The 20,745-nt window shown below is 35.5% G+C and overlaps 1 pseudogene; it reads left to right on the forward strand.

Moving 5' to 3' along the window:
• The first annotated feature begins 481 nt into the window (after nucleotides 1-481).
• LOC131737021 (thiamin pyrophosphokinase 1-like) overlaps nucleotides 482-20,745 on the forward strand; it is a 46,331-nt pseudogene continuing 26,067 nt past the window's right edge.

The following is a 20,745-nucleotide window of genomic DNA, read 5'->3' on the forward strand; positions in this document are numbered from 1 at the left end:
GTGATTCATTTGGAAAAAGCAATACTGGGAAGAGAGATCTTGAGCTTTTAAAACCCATTAGTGGTGCAAACAGACTGCTTAACTTTTAATCTCGTCATGTACAGTATTTTAAATAAATGAATAAATATGACAGATTTCATAGATCAGGGAACATAAACCCTACATTTTTGGGTAGTGTGACAGAGATCAAAGGACCTAGAAGGAAACAAAAGCCTGTGAAATCAAAAATAACGTGAGTGTTGTGTTTTATTTGTCAAAGTAAAAACTGTCTGTTTGTTATTTTAGACTACTAAACACGATGCGGAGCTGTTGCTACTCAGTCAGCATCAAACCCGGACACCAGCACTTTCCCCTTTGTTCACGGAGAACTGCACCACGAGCACTAATTCAATCACTGTTAACTGTGTTTGTGTTTTGTGTTTCATGTGGGTGTATAAAGAACAGGACTTTTTGGTTGCGGGTCAAACCCAGGGATTACAAATAAAGTGATACGACAATTATTATTTACAGATGTTTGCAGTGGGGTTTCATCTGAGAAGAAAGTACTTAACTGCTCAAGTGATAGTTTCTCTTACTGTGTTTTCTCTCTTCTTGCTTTCTAGCTTCCTGCCTGACTACATCAGCGGTGATTTCGATTCGATTAAATCAGAAGTCAAAGAGTTTTACAAGAATAAGGTACATTAAAAACTGCAAAAATAAAACAATACAAATACTTACAATACAGTTAGATAGGTGTGTTGCAAAGCAACATTAGAACCAGGCTCATTTGCATTGAGGTTTGTTTTTTTGAGCTTTTAACCACATCTCATGTCACTGACAGGGGACTGTGCAGAATCTGTAATGGCAGGGTATCACGCAACACTGCCTGTTAAACATTATTCTATTTGAGTGCAAGCAAACTCAACCCGCAGTTGTCTCTCAATCAGGGACTGTCTGTCTGTAATAGTACACAATAGACATCACAGCTCTGAAGTAAAGTACATTACCAATTTCTGAAAATACTTGCCTTAGTGTTCCAGAGCTTGAGTCCTGATCCTTTTTTTAATTGTATTTTTTTTTAGATGTGTAGTTGGTTTGTGCATTTCCAGTTTGTTCAGGGTTTCTCTTGTTATTTATTTCCTTATCTCATTTGATGCCCAGCTGATTTTCAAATTGCTGGATGTTCGGTATACCAGATTGCAACTGGGATATCAGTGATTGCTGCCTGTGGCACTGTGTCCCGTCCCTTTGTGTATATATTTGTTTATTATTATAATTATTGTTATGATGTATGTATATATGACAGTGAAAAGCCAGTGTTTATTTGTGTTTTATTATTGTGTGGCAGGACGAGCAAGGTGACGTCCGCCATGTTATTGTTTATATTTTAAATACCTTGTGGGAATGTGTGATGACCAGCTACTAAGTATATAACTAGCTGACAGTCAGGCATCCATACTAAACCCGTGCAAAAGGTGACCGAGGGATAATACAGTAATTGATAGCTAGTTGATCCCTTGGTCACCAATGTAAAAGAGCTGCAGTTTGACTGCTCGAGGAAGAGTGTTCAGAGCGGAGAAAAACATGTTTATGTATATTATTGAAATAATCAGGTCCGTGGTAAATCTCTCTGAAATGGTTGTACTTATCACAGCATGACAAAAGTCTCACCTAAGACTGTAAGTTTACTTAGAAGAGTTCTTCATGCAGATATCAGGGAGGAACGGTTTATTTAACATCAAACTCCTGGTGCATGATTATTGAAATAATTCACTACGTTTAAGGTAGTTCTGAAAACCAGGACTGGGTGCTGGGCTGGTGCAAGTTCCAAGTCCTGAATATCACAATAATAATACCCCCCCCCCCCCCCCAAAAAAAAAAAAAGTAAAAACATTATAATTACCCTTCACACACACACACACACACACACACCTCAAATACAGTTGTAAATAGGTGGATAGGTAGAAGCACAATCAACCAGTTATTTCTAATAAAAGACAGTGCCTGTGCAGATCCTTTTATTAAAACCACAAAGGGTTTTGTACTTTTAACTGTTAGTATTGGTGGTCCATTTTGAACTAGTAACGCTCCAAATTGGAGTTTAAAAGGTTATGTTAAGCCTGATTGATCTCATGTTAAAGATTATCTGTTTGTAAAATGTCTCTGTCAGATACTTAATTAAGCCCCACCATTTTCTGTGTATAAAGTATGACATCCTGTATTGTCTTGACAAATAATAAATAACACCCATATTACAGTATACAATTAATTTTTTATAAAGGAATTCACATTCAGGGATGTAAATAAGACTCCCATTACATAGTAGTTTGATCCTATCCTGGTTTTACTAGTTTATTAAGACACACCTGAGCTTTTTCCAATACACTGCGGCTAATCAAGATCGTAGTAAAACCTGGAATGGGTGAAACTGCTATGCAATAGGAGTCTTATTTCCATCCTTGATATTGCAACATTCACATCTATAAGCAATATAACATATGTACCAGTTTCATTCCATAAAAGGGAAAATGACTGAAAACAAATTAAGAGGTTTTTTGTTCAGGTTGTCCATCGGTTCACAACTTTATCTATTTTACAAACACCACCTTTAAAACTGGGAAAACAAGAAGTGATCTACCAATATACATACATTGAATTTTCCTATATGGATAATACATTTATTAGAGAAATAAAACTTAACAAATATGTTCCAGGTATTTAAGTGAGATCATTCATGATGGTTTGTTTCAGTTCTCTCTTTTTTTTCTCCCCTAATGCGGCCAACTAGAAATGCAAGCTTATAGAAACCGAAGATCAAGACCTAACAGACTACCAAGTGCCTGCCCATACTAGTGGACGAAATAGAGTAAGGATCTACTGGTAAATATGCTCTACTTTTATTTTGTACCACATTAAAGCCTTCTTGTATTCTTCTTTATTATTCTTGGACAGCATGATACAGTCATGTTTTTGGTTTTGGTGGATTAGTTTAATTTGTGGGGACTGTCCAGTGAATGAATGCTTACAACTTTATTTTCAAAAAGCAACAGAAAACAGATAGCAATTTTGTCTATTTAATGTGGAGAAAGGAAAACATGCAGTGTCTTTACAACTATTTGGTACAGTCATTAGCTGTGATATATAACTGAATCAAAAAGTCATTTGTGCACAAAAAGTTTACGGCGAGGTGCGTACCACAAGGAAAAAACTATGTAAAAAATAAATGTGTCTCTGAAGTAGTTGTTAAAGTCACTTGGTCCAACAGAAGACAGGCGTGGCAGCACTCTCATATAGATCTTTCAAAATAATGAGCAGTTTAAATAAGATGAAAGGAACACGTTTTAAAATAAAATTTATATGTTATTCATGTTAAAAGAATTTGCGTACAGCACTACACATTTCGACACAAACGCATCTTCATCAGGTTTGTTAGTTTTCAGTGTGGTGAAGTAGCGTAATACATTTAAATACATTTCAACAGGTGATGATCATTTACCATTACAACACCACCACTAACACTAATTCAATTAAAAACAGGTGTTAACAATTTCATTCACTTCAGAGGTAATAATTACAAATGTATAAGGTAACAAACTTGTAATTAACAATCAGACAATCAAACAAAGCCCATAGATAATATATATTTTAATTTTAATTTAAAATTTGTTATCTTTTTTTAAAAATTAAATGAATTATAATTTATAAATAGGAGTTTAATTCAAGTTTCTCATTGAGTCCATTAGGTTCAACAGAATTTAATGTGTGTATCCAAAACGCTTCCCTTCTCAAAAGCTGTTTTACAATGTTGCCTCTAGCAGATATTGTAACTTTTTCAATGCTAGTTAGATGAAGAAACATGGTTAAATTCATTATAATATCTAGCTGTTGCATAATCTATATTATTGTTTCTTATCGCTGCTTTGTGCTCTGCAATTCTGATTCAGATACTGGAAATTGGCTTAATAAATCTGAAATACACTGTAACTTTCGATGTGGTCGATGTGGTCACTGTTCCAACACTTATTATATGACGTTTTTTCACACCCATACTTTTCCCTATAAAAAGTTTTATTAACTGTAATTCGACACATGTTGTTTACTTGTTTAAATGCCCTTGTGGTCTCATCGACGTGGGACAAACCAAACGTAATCTAAAAATCAGAATTGCAGAACACAAAGCAGCGATAAGAAACAATAATATAGATTACGCAATCACTAGATATTATAATGAATTTAACCACGGTTCTTCATCTAACTTAAAATTTATGGGCATTGAAAAAGTTCTACAATATCTACTAGAGGAGGCAACATTGTAAAACAGCTTGTGAGAAGTTCAATTCTGTTGAACCTAATGGACTCAATGAGAAACTTGAATTAAACTCCAATTTATAAATTATAATTTATTTAATTTTTCAAAAAGATAACAAATGTTAAATTAAAATTAAAATATAAATGATCTATGGGCTTTGTTTGATTGTCTGATTGTTAATTACAAGTTTGTTACCTTATACATTTGTAATTATTACCTCTGAAGTGAATGAAATTGTTAACACCTGTTTTTAATTGAATTAGTGTTAGTGGTGGTGTTGTAATGGTAAATGATCATCACCTGTTGAAATGTATTTAAATGTATTACGCTACTTCACCACACTGAAAACTAACAAACCTGATGAAGATGCGTTTGTGTCGAAATGTGTAGTGCTGTACGCAAATTCTTTTAACATGAATAACATATCAATTTTATTTTAAAACGTGTTCCTTTCATCTTATTTAAACTGCTCATTATTTTGAAAGATCTATACAAGAGTGCTGCCACGCCTGTCTTCTGTTGGACCAAGTGACTTTATCTACTACTTCAGAGACACATTTTTATATATATATATATATATATATATATATATATATATATATATATATATATATATATATATATATATATATAATGTAATGTAATGCAAAAAGTGTGTTGTGTTTGTTGCAATTTCATTTCCAACTGTGTATCAAATTGTGCAGTGTATGTTGCATGCTCTTGGTGATTCAGATTCTCCCATTTCCATTTATACCCAAGGAGAGGCTGGCCTGCTTTTTTTTAATGTCTTCTGTCAACATTTTGTTAATCGTGGGCAATGCTCAATTTCAGCGCAACTAGGACAAAGTCAGCATGCTGTATTTAAAACTACCATAAGAAGAGCACAAAGAAGCAGATGCAGAAGTTGTTTTGTTTCCAATGAGCTTCTACAGCTGCAATGTCATTAACATACAACCATTTTGCTGGCACAAGATACATCCATTTCAAACACACCAAAGTACTTTGTCATGTTTTATCTCATCTTAACGGTATCAAAAATACATTTTATGCCACTTTTTTTTTTTTCTGGTGTAACCAGAACATATTTTATTCCGTCTGGGATACCAGCACCTGTAGGTGAAATTTCCATAAACAGCTCTTCGTTTTGTCGAGAACTACATTACTCACTCAACAGGGTACAGACAAGTGCTCTTTAATGGGAAACAAAGGCTATAATTGAACTTAATTGTAAGGTTATTGCCAAACTCCTATTGAGAGCTGTGGGATGTTAGACATTTGCTCAGTAAGAGAAAAATAGGAAAGAATCAAGCATTAAAAAAGATATATTATATTAGGTAGGCAGGGTTTACGCAAGTCATGCTGAACTTGATGAACTCTCTGTAATGGAATCTGCCTAGTGATAGGGAGGCAATTTGCTCTCAGAGGGAGCTGTAAACTGTGAATTTCCATACCGAAATTAAAATACCAGAGAGTAAAATACCTAGTAGATTTAGTAAAAAAAAAAATACATTAAAATCTCAACAAGGTAATTATAACTGCATAAATCCCTTGCCATAATTATGATGTGTCCTTTACAATTCATAAACAACCTATAGGTTTTTTAAAAATATATGACATTTTTACATAATCAGTACCTTAATTTAGTGCCTCTGCCATTTGCTTTACAGTTAGTGCAAAGCTATGGAAGCTTAAAGTTTCTTGGATACAGCGACACTGGAAAATAAGTTATAATTAATACCTAGACAATTGCAAATGTTAATGTAAATTTAAATAACTCAACACACAAATGGAAACTTATTGGCATCCTTGATTCTCCCTTCACCCCACAAAAATGATTGTTTCTATAAAAACACTCAAAATAACTAGAAATAAACATCTGTGTGTTCCTAATACATGTATTATACCACGTCCAGTACTAGTAAGAATGTTTTCTTGATACTCTGCAGAGTATAGAGGTAAAGATGTACCACTAGAAGAAAGATTTTTGAACTGCCACTTGTTGTTGTTGTTGTTTGTTTGTTTTCTCAATTTTCTTGGGGCTGTTGATTTCTATCGCTAACGGTTTGTGTGTGCATCAGTGTGATTGTGATTTTCTGTGGTCTTTTTGGTTTATTTTGTGTCTGTGTGTTTTTTTTTTAAGCCTATGCTTATAGAAGTGTTATATACATGGATTGTGATTTAAATTAGTCCAGGTAATAATCATTAAATTTAACTAATTACAGTTGCTCTTGGGTAGAGTTGGGACTAAAGTATTTAAACCCAACTGTACAGCTAACGCCATATAATACAACTGATGAAAGCTAGGCAGGGCTAAGGATTTATTTATTTATTTAGGATATGCATGTTTTTGTTTTTTTTTAGCAGGGGGGTGGCTATAATTAAGTTTGTTTTCTAAACTTTGTGTGTTACTTATAACTAGGAAGCTCAATCAGTCTTGGATAGTCTTGATCACGATGCAGAGTACTATCAGTCCAGGCAGTGGTGTAGCTAGGGGGGTGGTTTTAGGGGTTTGCCCCCCCCCAAATGAATTATTCAACTACATGGGACAGTAAAAATATCAGCCATGTGGAAAAATCTCGATCCATCACCAGAACAATCCCCCCCCCACACCTTCCCCAAGAACATAATCTAGGCAATTCACCACCAGCCACCCCACTCCCCCCCCCCCCCCCCCATCATCAAAAAAAATCATGATCAGACTTTTTTATGTTGAGTGTGAATGCTGTGTTGTATTCTTGTAGTGGTTTGATTCAGATAAAATGCATGTACGCAATAGTAGCATATACTGGCTAGACTGAATAGCACTGTGGTTCCGTGATTTATTTGTAAATTAAAATTGTGTTGCATTACAGTTTAGAAATGCGTTTAAAACGCTATTATTGCATGCGTTTAAATCATGCTTCACTGTGCTACCCAGTGTGAAATAAGATATCCTTATAAATATTTGTAAAGTAAAATATAATTTGCTATGTTTTCCTTATTTTGCTTACTGGCTAGAACTTTGTTACGGACAGTGTGATCGTATAATCTTGAATTGGTTCATTTACCCCTGATTTGGTGTCCTCAGACGAATTTATATTGTGAAAGAAGGCAATTTAATTTTTTTTTTTATATACATACATTTTCCAACAACCTACCACATAAACCAAATGCATGTAATTAAGTGCTCATTAACAGGCTTATCCAGCCTCTCGCACAAATCTGATGCAGTAATTTGCATTTCTTTTTTTTCTAGTAACACAGCACAGGACAAAAGCAGCATTTAAATAACAAACGGCTGCATCAAATGAGAAAACAGTCTGAACAACAATAACTGCAGTTCATTGCTTTATTAGCTGTCCTTAGCTTTTGGTTGAAATTATATTAGCAAATGTTTTTTTGTTTTTTTCCTTGGGCTTTTGCTCATTAATTTATTCCATTGGTTTTATTTTTTTTTATTTTTTTTATGATGCTGCTTGTCTAGTATTCTAGGAGCAAGGAACGGACTAACTGGTGCAGTCTCAGATTTCAGTGTTTTTATTTTCTTCAGCTTTGCTGTTGTTGTGTAGTATTCTGCATCCCATAAAATTCTGCATCCCTTACTTATTGTACTATATGCAATCAGGTGGTCTGGCGATTCACACACACACACACACACACACGCACACAGGTTTGCATTCCTATATTTGACTGTATGTTAATTTGTCATAAAGGGGAGGGTAAATAGGCACTCCCTTCATTTAAGTATGTAGGATAACTTATCACAACCAATCAACTGTCTGGAAACTGGTAAATCTGGTAATTACCCCAAATGTTTTTATAATCTCTGTAAATACCATTTGATTTTGAGTCTTGCCGCTTGTAGAGGGAGAGACAGAGCGCTTCCTATAATTTGGTTCATAGCCTCTAATTATTTGTCAGTTAATTGTCAGTGATGTCCTGTGAATATTAACTGTTTCACTAACACCGTTTGTTTTACCAATAACCCTTACCGCACCCTTTGAGAGAGTGGTGTCTATTCAATTGATCTAAACACAGCGGTGGGTATAAAAATATCGCCACCATTTCAGTTATTTTTCATGGCTACTGTTGAGACTCTCTTCCATGCCACCCACATGACTGACCTCCCAGGCTTGGTCATTCAGGGATGTTCCTTGGCTTACCTGCTGAGGCCGGTAAGGGTGTTAAGTTTCATTTTAGTATGCATTTCCTTTCCAAACTTATACATTTCAAACTTTGCTATATTAATATGAACACTTTAGGGTTTTTTTTTGTTTGTTTGTTTTTTCAATCAAATCTATTGAATAAATCTGTGCAAAAAAAAGCTTTAGAACTATATATATATATATATATATATATATATATATATATATATATATATATATATATACTTAAACAACGTCACTTACTGTAACTGAGCAAAATAGAACATACACTTAATAATGAAACAGAAAAATACAGTATAATTGTAAAAGTGAGTAAATTGACTCCAAATTGTTATTAGCTACAGAACTAGGATTAGATTGGTCATCTGTCATTGTCAATTAATGCCTGAAGATACCTGGGGGTGGAATCAGTCCAGAGCATGTATCACAAGTTGGTCCAGGTGTTGCCTGATGTCAAGAAAACATGATTCAAGTCATGGTCTTGTAGTAAAAAGTATTCATGTGTGTTCTGTTATCCATGCTCTGTGGAGAAGCAGGCTCATTTGCTTCAATGGTAAAGGTGAAAGTTAAGCTGTGCTGTTCCATTACAATCTAAATTGTTTGCCAATGCTCGGGTAATTGATCAGTCAGTCTAATTAAGGTTATAATGTTTTTTAGATGATCAGTATGATCAGTGCTCTTTACTGTATAAAAGTTTAGAGAAAGATTTAGAGAAAGATACTTCTCAGACGAGATTACCAATAGCTGTACCCCCGAGTTGTCCTATTTTACAGTTTCCTTGAAACCCTTCAGTGCACAGACATATTGCATCTGAATTGTGTTAAATATTTACTTCACTAATTAAGACTTAAGGTTGATTGGGAAGAGGATGTTGGAATTTCCATTTAAATATTTTATTTGAATTCATTTTAATTTCAGACTTTGCTGGACATGATTATTGAGACTGGCAACTGAGAATGCCTGCTGTGTCATGGGGCTTACGAGGCATGGCATAGCAAAACAAACATAATTCAACAAGCCAGTCACATTTTCAAGTCAGTTATTTCTGCATGAGTTTTAGTCCCATGTAGATGCATGGGACTAAAACTAATACAGAAATCCCATGCAATGCCACCCCCCCCCCCCCCCCCAAGTTCATTGCAGCCCTATTATCAGCTGTTGTATTGAGATCTGGTGTGCAACTCGAGGAAGGTTTGTGCTCATTAAACTAGTCCCTAGGCTTTGGGTTGTTTAATACCTGTGCCACTATCTTCCACAGGTAAGGATAAATACATTGTTACCAAAAGACCTCTGGACACATGGCACCACCTGTACCTGTAATCACCAAGGCATACATCCTCACCTTGGATTGAATTGCAATATGAACAGGGGTTGGGGGTGGAGTACTACAACAACAAAGGGGATAACACTTCAGATTAATAAAAGCTTGAAATGTTTTTGCTTACGATTGTAAGTCGCCCTGGATAAGGGCGTCTGCTAAGAAATAAATAATAATAATAATAATAATAACAATGTTTTTCAAAGCCTTACGTGTATGGGTATGAACTTCTTAACTAATGTTTTCTATGTTTTGTTTCGATTCACTTTGACTAATTTTATATTTCCGTCATCACATCGTGGTGACTTTAAGTGGTCTCAATATAGCTCTCAGCATTATGTCTAACCTCCGGGTACATCTGGCACACCAGAGTATAACCATTAACATGCTCCCAATAATAATTAATGGTTAGACTTCCATGCTGTGGGCCTTGTTCTGTATGGAAAAACAGGGTCACGGCATGATTGAAGTCTTTTAATATCTTAAAATAAATCTTTAAAATATATATATATATATATATATATATATATATATATATATACACACACACACAGGGGTATAGTGCTGGTGGGTCGCGGGGGAGCACCGCTCCCCCACTTCTCTTGGGCAGGGAGAGCACCGCGTCCGTACTTCACGTTAGAATATTGAACTGTTTTGCTCCTATTAATATATGGATATATACATGTGTATAACCCATACAAATAAGCAAAGAATACAATAACTGTAAAAAACCCTTGAGACATAAATAATGAAAAAAGTTTGAATATAGCATGCCTGGTGGAACAACAAGTGTGAATAATGTAGAGAGGTGAAGGGAACCTGTAACGCTGTGCTAAGGTGTCAGCGTTTTACAATTAGACGTAATAATTGGAATGGTTCTTATTTTTAGAATAATATATAGACAAAATAAGCTAAACATTTACTTAAGATAAAACTCAATCGCAAATAACAAAAAAGGGTTCCTGTTGTTGTACACATCTTTTTTTGCAAACAATGCACTTCTGTTTTAAAACCTGTCTCACCATTAGCTCTTAAGCGGCTGCAATAGGACAGTGAGACGAGCTGATTGTAGACCAAACCATTCGAGAAGGGGGAGTGGAGGAGTGTTATGCATATTATTATTATTATTATTATTATTATTATTATTATTATTATTATTATTATTATTAATAATAATAATAATGGCGTTTTAATCATGTGTGTATTAGCGTATGAAACAGGTTGTGAAAATATGTACAGTATTTGTTTAAGTTTATCTTTAATATAAATAGGTGTACGTCTAGTTGCTTTACAATAATACCTCAATACCCGATTGTCTGAATTTGTAATCAATTGGTACACTTGTTAACCCTTTCAAATAGAGCAACTACTGGTGATAAACTGCGGTTCTGTTGAGTGTATGTGAAAACGGGGACTACAGGCGGCGTGGTAGGGGAGAGGGGTAGGAATAATAATGACCCCTCACTTTTAAATATATTACTACTCCACTATATATATATATATATATATATATATATATATATATATATATATATATATGTTGACAATCTTGTCACATTGACACACAGATAAATCAAATGCTTGTGTATTATCAGTCTAATAGTGTGCAGTGCATTTTCGGTAAACCCTTGATTGTCTTGCAACTCAAATTGACAAGAAGTTTTTGGCAGGAGAAGCAAGAAACGCCTGAAAAGAAATTGGGTATTGAAACATAGAAAACATGTTGTTGTTTTTTTCATTATAATATAAATGCTATCTCTAGTAACTCAGAAACTCAGTCCTTTGGTTATTTAAACCCCTTTCTTTTGTTGCTATGTCAACATCAATTTAGTTGTCCATTTTTTGCCTTACTTGTTTATTTCCTTAGATACAGCTCTTACTCTAGAGGAGAACATCCCATACCCTTGAAAGGTTTGTTTGCTTATACAAAGCAGAATTGCAGTAAGCCATCTGTGTTTAGCAGAAGTATTGCCGAGCTTTCATTAAGTATCAGTAAACTTCCCAAAGGACATTCATTAAGAAGCTGGGTTCTTTACTAATACATTCTCTCTTTGGCAAACACTGATACATTTATTTTCATTTGTAAAATTGAGAGAAACTATTAAAGTATATTGGATGTTGACGACTTTTGTGTGTAAATCCTAATGTCAGGTTCGCACATACTCTTTTTATTTTTATATATACTGTAAGCACACTCTTAAACTCTGGGGAGACATTCAGGAGGACAAAGCTGTTTCGGACTCCTGTAAGTGGATCGTTCGTGCACTGGGTTTGCAATGTATCCAGATGACTTTTTTAACAATCAAGAAAATCACATAGACTCATTTAATTTGAAGTTTTAATGAATCAGAGTAGTGTCAGTACTCTTTCGGTTTATTAAATGCTTAAAAATGGATTGAGTAGTTACAAACTACTTCGAATCCCAGCTGACAGGCAATCTGGGCTTCTCCAGTGCCTTTACAGATATAACAGCATTAATACTTCAATACTGTAATACAACTAGTTATCATATGCTTAGCCCTTAGGCTAGTCATGCAAAAAGCTAAACGCCCACCGCTAAATTCTAGAAAATTCCATATATATCACTCTCTTACGACTAAAATATCATTTCTATACCTTATAGCAATGCATCAATATAAAAGAGACATACATTCAAAATAGTTCTTACCTTCCAAAATATATGGAATTGTAGAATATAATATAAAGACAGGAAAAATAAGAACTTTCTTCAAAAGGAAGAGATTTCTAAATTCGACCAAACAGCAATCGGTTTTTCAGAGATCTTCAGAGCATGGATCACATCAGCTTGAAGAGTGATATCGAATGGGGTCTTGCTCTGGGCTTATATAGGATTTTCCCTCTCTTGAATACATCAGAAGTCCCAAGTAAATCTATTCATTACTCGGCCTTGACATTTCTTATCTTTAAGTTAATGATACATTCTAGAAGGATCCGCTCAACTCCTTTTTTCAAAACTGATTGGATATAACCTCTTGCCAAAAAATATTGGAACATGATGTTGTCGCTCTTTTTCCCCTTTATATATATATATATACACACACACACACATATTAAAATAAACAATAAATAATGTAGCTTTGTAAACTGTGATGTGGCATGGGCCTTCATTATCTGGTCTGCAAAATCTAGATTTGTGCGTGATGCCAATTCATTTGATACCTTTTGCATCAGTTTCATAGTGTTAACAGGGTCTGTAAATCTCACCTACTTCAACCTTGCCTGGCTCACTTCTGAACGTATGGTGTTTTTATTAGGCAGATATTTGCTTTGATTATGTAGAAGCTGCTTTGTATTGGTTTTCAAAGTGATACAATGCAATCATTTCAGTGGTAGGATGCTTCCTGTACTTTGTGGATGAAAAACAATGTAAAGTTGATTTTATCATGAATAAAATCCACCCTGAAACTGTTTGCTGTGTTGGATGTAAAGATGGGTGTGACTGTTTTATATTCCAAACTAGCAATGTATTTATGACTGAATTTATTTGATCTACAAATGTTACAGACAGTGTGTTTTATGTGTGTGAATCTTAGACTTCTGTATGAATGGCTCTGTATAAATAACTTGATATTTGAGGTAATGTATTGACAGCATTTTATAAATTAATTAAATGTGATGTCTAATTTGTAAGTATGAATTAAAGTGAACTAGCAAAGCTTTTGATGGTGCTAATAGTGAAGTACGGACACTCTCAGACACCACATTTTATGTTTATTTATTTTATAACCTCCTGACATTTTCTTTTTAGTGTTCTCCAATTTGCAACCATGGAAATACTTATGTGATTCAGTCGTGACAACTCATAAAAACCCCTGAAATATACATTTTACAGTGTGGTATACAGTACATCATATTTTAAAACTGACTAGTGCCGATGGTTGTCAGGGACAGATGGGATTACCTGTCAGGCTGTCTTTTTTCTCTTTTATTTCACAGGTATGTGGGAGTTATAGGATCAGCTTGTCAGGTATTTTGTATTTACTGACAGGTTCAGAGAGCTTCCTGTTTTACAGAGCTTCACGTGTGGTCAAGTGACAGATTTGATGTTTCTCCTTTTTTGTGTCATCTTGAACATTGTTTAGTTTTAAAATGGAAATGTGCCCCAGTCAACCTTTCTTTTTTCAGATAAACTTGTATTGTATAATTAGTGTGTTTCTGAATTAGTTTTGTTATCGTGTGAATCACAAAGAGAGCATAATTGAAGGGCTATGGAATGGAAAGATGCCAGTTAAACAAGCAGTAATATAATGTAAGTGCAGCAGTGCCCTAAATCTGAATGTTTTTCAGGGAAAATGATTAACCTTTTGAAAGCAGAAAAAGTAAAACTGGACAGTGAGAAGGGACTCTGTGATGATCTGAAAAGCAAGGGAAGTCCAGCATGTCAACAAGAAGAAATTGTTCCTGCTGTAACTGTTCAGATTTCAAGTTCCATGTCAGTTGTAATTTTATGAACAGTATTGCAGTTATAGAATACTTAACAAAAGCAAAGGGAACATTTGTTTACAGGTTATTTTCATTTCTTATACTGCACAGCCAGTATATGAATAAGCTGGTGAGAGAACAAGAGCGAAACATTTGTTCTAGTTGTTATATTACATTCAGGCTCTGGGCATTTGCAGCAAACGATACAGACAGGTGGTCTTCATAACAGGTGTAACTGCATTCCAAATTAAACGATCTGTACATTAAACAGACATGTCTGTTTCCCTGGCAGGATAAACGGCACACTTTGAACGTGAGCACAGGATTGGAGGGGGATTGGTGCAGCCTTATTCCAGTGTGGGGGGGGGGGGGGGGGGGGCCTTGCAAGACTACAACCACCGGCCTCAAATGGAACATCTGTAAGTGGCTCTTTATCTTTCAGAGAAGAACGTCTTTCAAGAACATGGTCAGCCATTTCTAATGGAAAGAGGGGAGTAGCCTGAAAGCAAACCAAGGTTCCATGGCTGTACCTGGCTGTGTTCTGACACAATCATAACAATCATGGCAAAATCATAGACGAAGAAAAAAAATAACAAATATATTAAATTATTACTTTTCTCAGGTTTTTACAAAGGAGGATACGGACAACATGCCCCACATGTCGACCTGTTCCTATCCAGTTTTAAATAACTTTAGCATAACAGAGGCAGAAGTGTTAAGGGACTAGGAGCTCTTAAAATAAACAAATCCCCTGGGCTGGATGAGATCCTCCCAATAGTACTCAAAGAAATGAAAGAAGTTATTTACAAACCGCTAACCAAGATCATGCAACAGTCTCTTGACACAGGGGTTGTACCGACAGACCGGAAAATTGCAAACGTTATACCGATCCACAAAAACGGAGACAAAACCGAACCGGGTAACTACAGACCAATAAGCCTGACTTCTATTATATGTAGACTTATGGAAACTATAATTAGATCCAAAATGGAAAATTACCTATATGGTAACAATATCCTGGGAGACAGTCAGCATGGTTTTAGGAATGGGAGATTGTGTCTAACTAACCTGCTTGATTTTTTTGAGGATGCAACATCGACAACGGATAATTGCAAAGCATACGACATTGTTTATTTAGATTTCCAGAAAGCTTTTCACAAAGTCCCGCATAAAAGATTAATTATCAAACTGAACGCAGTAGGGATTCAAGGAAATGCATGCACATGGATTAGGGAGTGGTTAACATGTAGAAAACAGAAAGTACTGATTAGAGGAGAAACTTCAAAATGGAGCTAGGTAACCAGTGGTGTACCACAGGGATCAGTATTAGGTCCTCTGCTATTCCTAATCTACATTAATGATTTAGATTGTGGTATAGTAAGCAAACTTGTTAAATTTGCAGATGACACAAAAATAGGAGGAGTGACAAACACTGTTGCAGCAACAATGGGCAGACACATGGCAAATTACATTTAATAGAGAAAAGTGTAAAGTACTGCACGCAGGCAATAAAAATGTGCATTATAAATATCATATGGGAGATAATGAAATTGAAGAAGGAATCTATGAAAAAGACCTAGGAGTTTATGTTGACTCAGAAATGTCTTCATCTAGACAATGTGGGGAAGCTATAAAAAAGGCCAACAAGATGCTTGGATATATTGTGAGAAGTGTTGAATTTAAATTAAGGGAAGTAATGTTAAAACTTTACAATGCATTAGTAAGACCTCACCTAGAATATTGTGTTCAGTTCCAGTCACCTCGTTACAAAAAGGATATTGCTGCTCTAGAAAGAGTGCAAAGAAGAGCAATCAGAATTATCTCGCGTTCAAAAGGCATGTCGTATGCAGACAGGCCAAAAGAATTGAATCTATTCAGTCTTGAACAAAGAAGACTACGTGGTGATCTGATTTAAGCATTCAGAATCCTAAAAGGTATAGACAATGTCGACCCAGGGGACTTTTTTGACCTGAAAAAAGAAACAAGGACCAGGGGTCACAAATGGAGATTAGATAAAGGGGTATTCAGAACAGAAAATAGGAGGCACTTTTTTACACAGAGAATTGTGAGGGTCTGGAACCAACTCCCCAGTAATGTTGTTGAAGCTGATACCCTGGGATCCTTCAAGAAGCTGCATGATGAGATTCAGGGATCAATAAGCTACTAACAACCAAACGAGCAAGATAGCAGGCTGAATGGCCTCCTCTCGTTTGTAAACTTTATTATGTTCTTATGTTCTTAAATATTTCACAGAAAATACCTCTGCCTTATTTGCTTCACTGAATTGTGAAAAATACATAAATCTCAGCAAGGGGAAGTAAAAGTGCATTCAGTTCTTACTGCATAATCGAATATTCGATAAGTACCTTGGCAGCAGAACAGTCATGTTGAAATAGACCTTATCTAATACTATTTCTTAAAATAATACCATTTGATTTGGGTATTGCGCATGTATGAAGTCACCCCACAGCCATACAGAATGATTTAATGTATACTAATCAACTCTTTTCAGTGCAAGCTCTTTGAGTGTAAGAGTATTTGTACAATCAACGGCGAACTTCTCTGCATCAGTACGTTGACTTTTGGTGAAAAATGTTGATTTTAAAAAGGGTATTGCCTCTTTGATAGCTGCTTCGGCTGCTTGTGCTTTACTTCATGGCTCCTGGTTGGAACAGCACCAGGAAATGCTTCTCATGACTCATCTGACTGTGAGGTAAAGTCTCTCTCTGGAGAGGATAAAGAAGCATCTTAAAAGGGATCTGCAAAGTCGAAACCCTTTTAATAAGATTTCTGTGATAGAAAATTTAGATTTTATAAGACAGCATGTGTGTTACAGATGCATCATTTCTGTCAGTTTCTATTATCAGAACCTAGATCCTTCTTTTCCAATCCATTTAATTTGGTACCATTATATGTTGGCTGCTTTGTTAAATCCCAGAGATGACTGCACTTCAGGGGCTGTGGTTTTAAGTGTTTGATAAGCAGGTTGACATTTTTGTTATATTTACTTATAGCGAGGAACCAAATAAAAAATACTGTAATAAATACGACTGCTGTTTTGCAGAAATATCAATCATTTTGATCACAGATTTTTTTTTTTTAAATATTATTTTGGTGCTGTTTGTTCTTCTGAAAGGAGCAATATGCATGCATGTTTCATTCCACGAGTTGGGTCGTGTTCAGTAGGAATCAGAAATAATCAATGTATATGGTGATTAGAAAGTAAGTTTACCACAACAACGCACCATATCTCATATGGTAAACTGACTTTCAAATCACCCTGTATGATAAAGAAGATGCATCTTTTGATCTTTTTGCACAGAGAATAATTAGTATCTTTATTTATTAGCAGACACCCTTATCCAGGGCGACTTACAATTGTTACAAGATATCACATTATTTTTTACATACAGTTACCCATTTATACAGTTCAGTTTTTACTGGAGTAATCTAGGTCAAGTACCTTGCTCAATGGTACAGCAGCAGTGTCCCCACCTGGAATTGAACCCACGACTCTCCGGTCAAGAGTCCAGAGCCCTAACCACTACTCCACACTGCTGCCCTTCTCTAATTCCGAGAAGCATTAGAAAACTTTGGTTTCTTTGAAAAAATGCATGAAGAAGTATGATCTTGGAGCTTCCCTGGTGTTTTCTTAAACCCTACAAGAAAAGTAGCAAATCCCTCAAAGGAATATTATAACGAAAATGCAGCTGCCAACTGATTAACAACTTTTTTTTTTTATTGCTTTTCTGCATGTACGTTTCTGAACAATTGTTTGTTTATTTCTGCTGCTGTGCTCCCCATTCAGGTCCCTCACCCTCGTTCTGTTTGATCCTCACAGATCGTTGTGTTTCAGGCTGGCACCAGGTCCCTTAGGTCTTACTTCCTTCTGCCTCCTCACCAATGCCATGTTATTTGCAGTTTATCAGCAGGGATAATGACTTGCGATGTCTGTCGCCAGAGTTATGCATATATGACAACAGTGCCCCCGTAGGGTGTTTATTAAGAAGCTCTAATGGCATCTGCTCATTGGCAGCCACTCTTGATTTGCATTGCAACGAGAGGGCGAGGGCAACGAGAACAACCAATAAGGAATGTTTTAAGAATCTGTCAGCTTTACAAAAACCAATTTAATACTACAGAGGATTTCAAGGTACTTGTATATAATGCTGATTAAGAAATTAGCTGGGAAATTGGTCTACTTGACTAGTTTTATAGTGTTTGCCACCAATTATGATTGAGGGTTTTCAAATGATAGTTGGAGTATAAGGTGACTTTATAGTACAGCCTAAGGGTAATGCAGGCTAATTGTGAATATGTTATCTGGGGATATTCAGAGGCTTCTGATTATTCCTGTGGTGCAGATATAAGACATTGTGACAGATATAAGATATGTATACATTGCATTATACATGCATTACATTGCAACTATGATTAATGTTAGTTATAATGAGTTGTTTTGTGCCTATTTTCAGAGATTAAATGTTGTTGAGGCCTAAACTGCGTTTGGACAATAATGCTTCAAGGGTTATTAAAAAGACCGACAATGGTAACACTCCATTTTTTATTATGCTTTGTTAAATACAGAAATACTAAAAGAAACTTTAATAAATTAAATTACAAACAACTAATCATTTTTAATGTCTTCAATGTGTGTAAATACAGTCGGCGCCACTTTATCAAGACACCTCTGGATAACTAAAAATCTCCTGAATGAGCGGCTGTCCCAATTAAACAAGAGGCATTTGAGACGACATTAGTCACAATTTTGTTTTCTAAATGAAAAGAAAAATAATGAAATCACATCACATTATGATTAAATGTTAATACAGAATTTAAAATACGAGTCAATTGGGTTATCTTTTATTCCTAAACAAAATGAATCACTGTTTTTTATTTCTACATGAAATGAATAATGAAATTACATCTTATCACAAGGTGAGGCATCTGCGATGTTGACACGCCAACTTTCTTTGCAACCGCAGCCTCAGAAACCACAGGAGACTCCTCCTTCTTCAAGAGTTCAATGTGGTTTATGCAAGTCACAGTATAATCACATACTCACATACTCACTGCACTGTGCTACGCAAACCTGTCTTGCTCTGAAAAGCGATCTCCGTTCATCATTTGAAAATACTGTATCCCAATTAACTTACTAAACTGTACATCAGCTGTTGTTGATTTACTATAATGGTTAGCTAATGGTAACCTATTATTAAACTAATAAAACAAAGGCCAGCTAAAACTGTCAAAACATCAGATCCCTACTTCGGAATTATCAGCTCCTAGTTCAGGGCTTCTCAAACTCGGTCCGGGGGACCCCCTGTGTCTGCTGGTTTTCATTCCAACCAAGCTCTCAATTACTTAACTATACCCTTAATTGAACTAATAATTTGCTTAATTAGACATTTTTACTTGTTTTCAGCTCTTAAACCGTTGCAGTTCAAGCTACTTATCAAATGTTATACCTAACTTGAAATATGCAACTGTTCAAGAGATTAAAACAAGTAAAAAGGTCTAATTGAGCAAATTATCAAGTCAATTAAGGGTCTAGTTAAGTAAATGAGAACTTGGTTGGAATGAAAACCAGCAGCCACAGGAGGTCCCCAGGACCAAGTGCGGTCCTAGTTGATCATATAAATTGGGTTCAGTTGGTTAAGCAAAGTAGATACAGTCAACCTCGGTTAACTCGACTGGTGAATCACTCGATACCCTTGCTTAATTCGACAGATAGTCCTGATCCCTGATTTTCATCATATAATATATATATATGCATCCTGCCTCTTTTAATTTTTTTTATTTGACACCACGCTTTACTCGTAACTCGACACTTACTACTGGTACCGAAGGGATAAAAACTATTAAACTCGACACTTGTCATTTGTCATTTCATGTGCCTGAACTCTACTTGACACTCTTATTTCAGGTGACTGACCTCTGACTGGAAACTCATCATTCATTCATTCATTCACAACTACCAAGTGCAGCTGGTTACAGTATCAGTTCACAATGAAGCGAAAAATGAGTTCTTGTTCAACTGGCTTTGATGCTCAGGTTATTCGGGATAACAAGCTTGTCAGCAGAACTTTCAAAGCCTGTGTTTTTGCATGCGAAACAATCGACAATGTTTGAGTTCCGTGTGAAACTGTAAGTTGTTCATTATTGTTTTTGTTCACAGAGTTAATTCTGTATAGTGTACATTTGTTAACTTTTGCTATTTAAGCCGTCAAATTAGACAATACAAGCCAATAACTAAAAGTGTAGTCAGCAGTTTGTGCACAGTTTGTGGTTGGATTGTTTTTGTAAAAATAATGCTGTAGTTATTTTATTAATTCTTATTTCAATTGAACTATATGAGTTGTACCGAGTTTGTACAGTACTGTATAATGTAATGGATTCATTCACTGCACTTTCAACCATTTAAACTTGTAAATACTGTAAACGTGTGAGTTCTATTACTAGTATGTTAATGCCATGGCTCATGTGCCACCGTGGTTAACTCGACACCTCGGATAAGTCAACACTAAATGGCATCCCCGTGAGATGTCAAA

Source organism: Acipenser ruthenus, chromosome 4 (genome assembly GCF_902713425.1).
Source record: "Acipenser ruthenus chromosome 4, fAciRut3.2 maternal haplotype, whole genome shotgun sequence".
NCBI classification, from domain to species: domain Eukaryota; kingdom Metazoa; phylum Chordata; class Actinopteri; order Acipenseriformes; family Acipenseridae; genus Acipenser; species Acipenser ruthenus.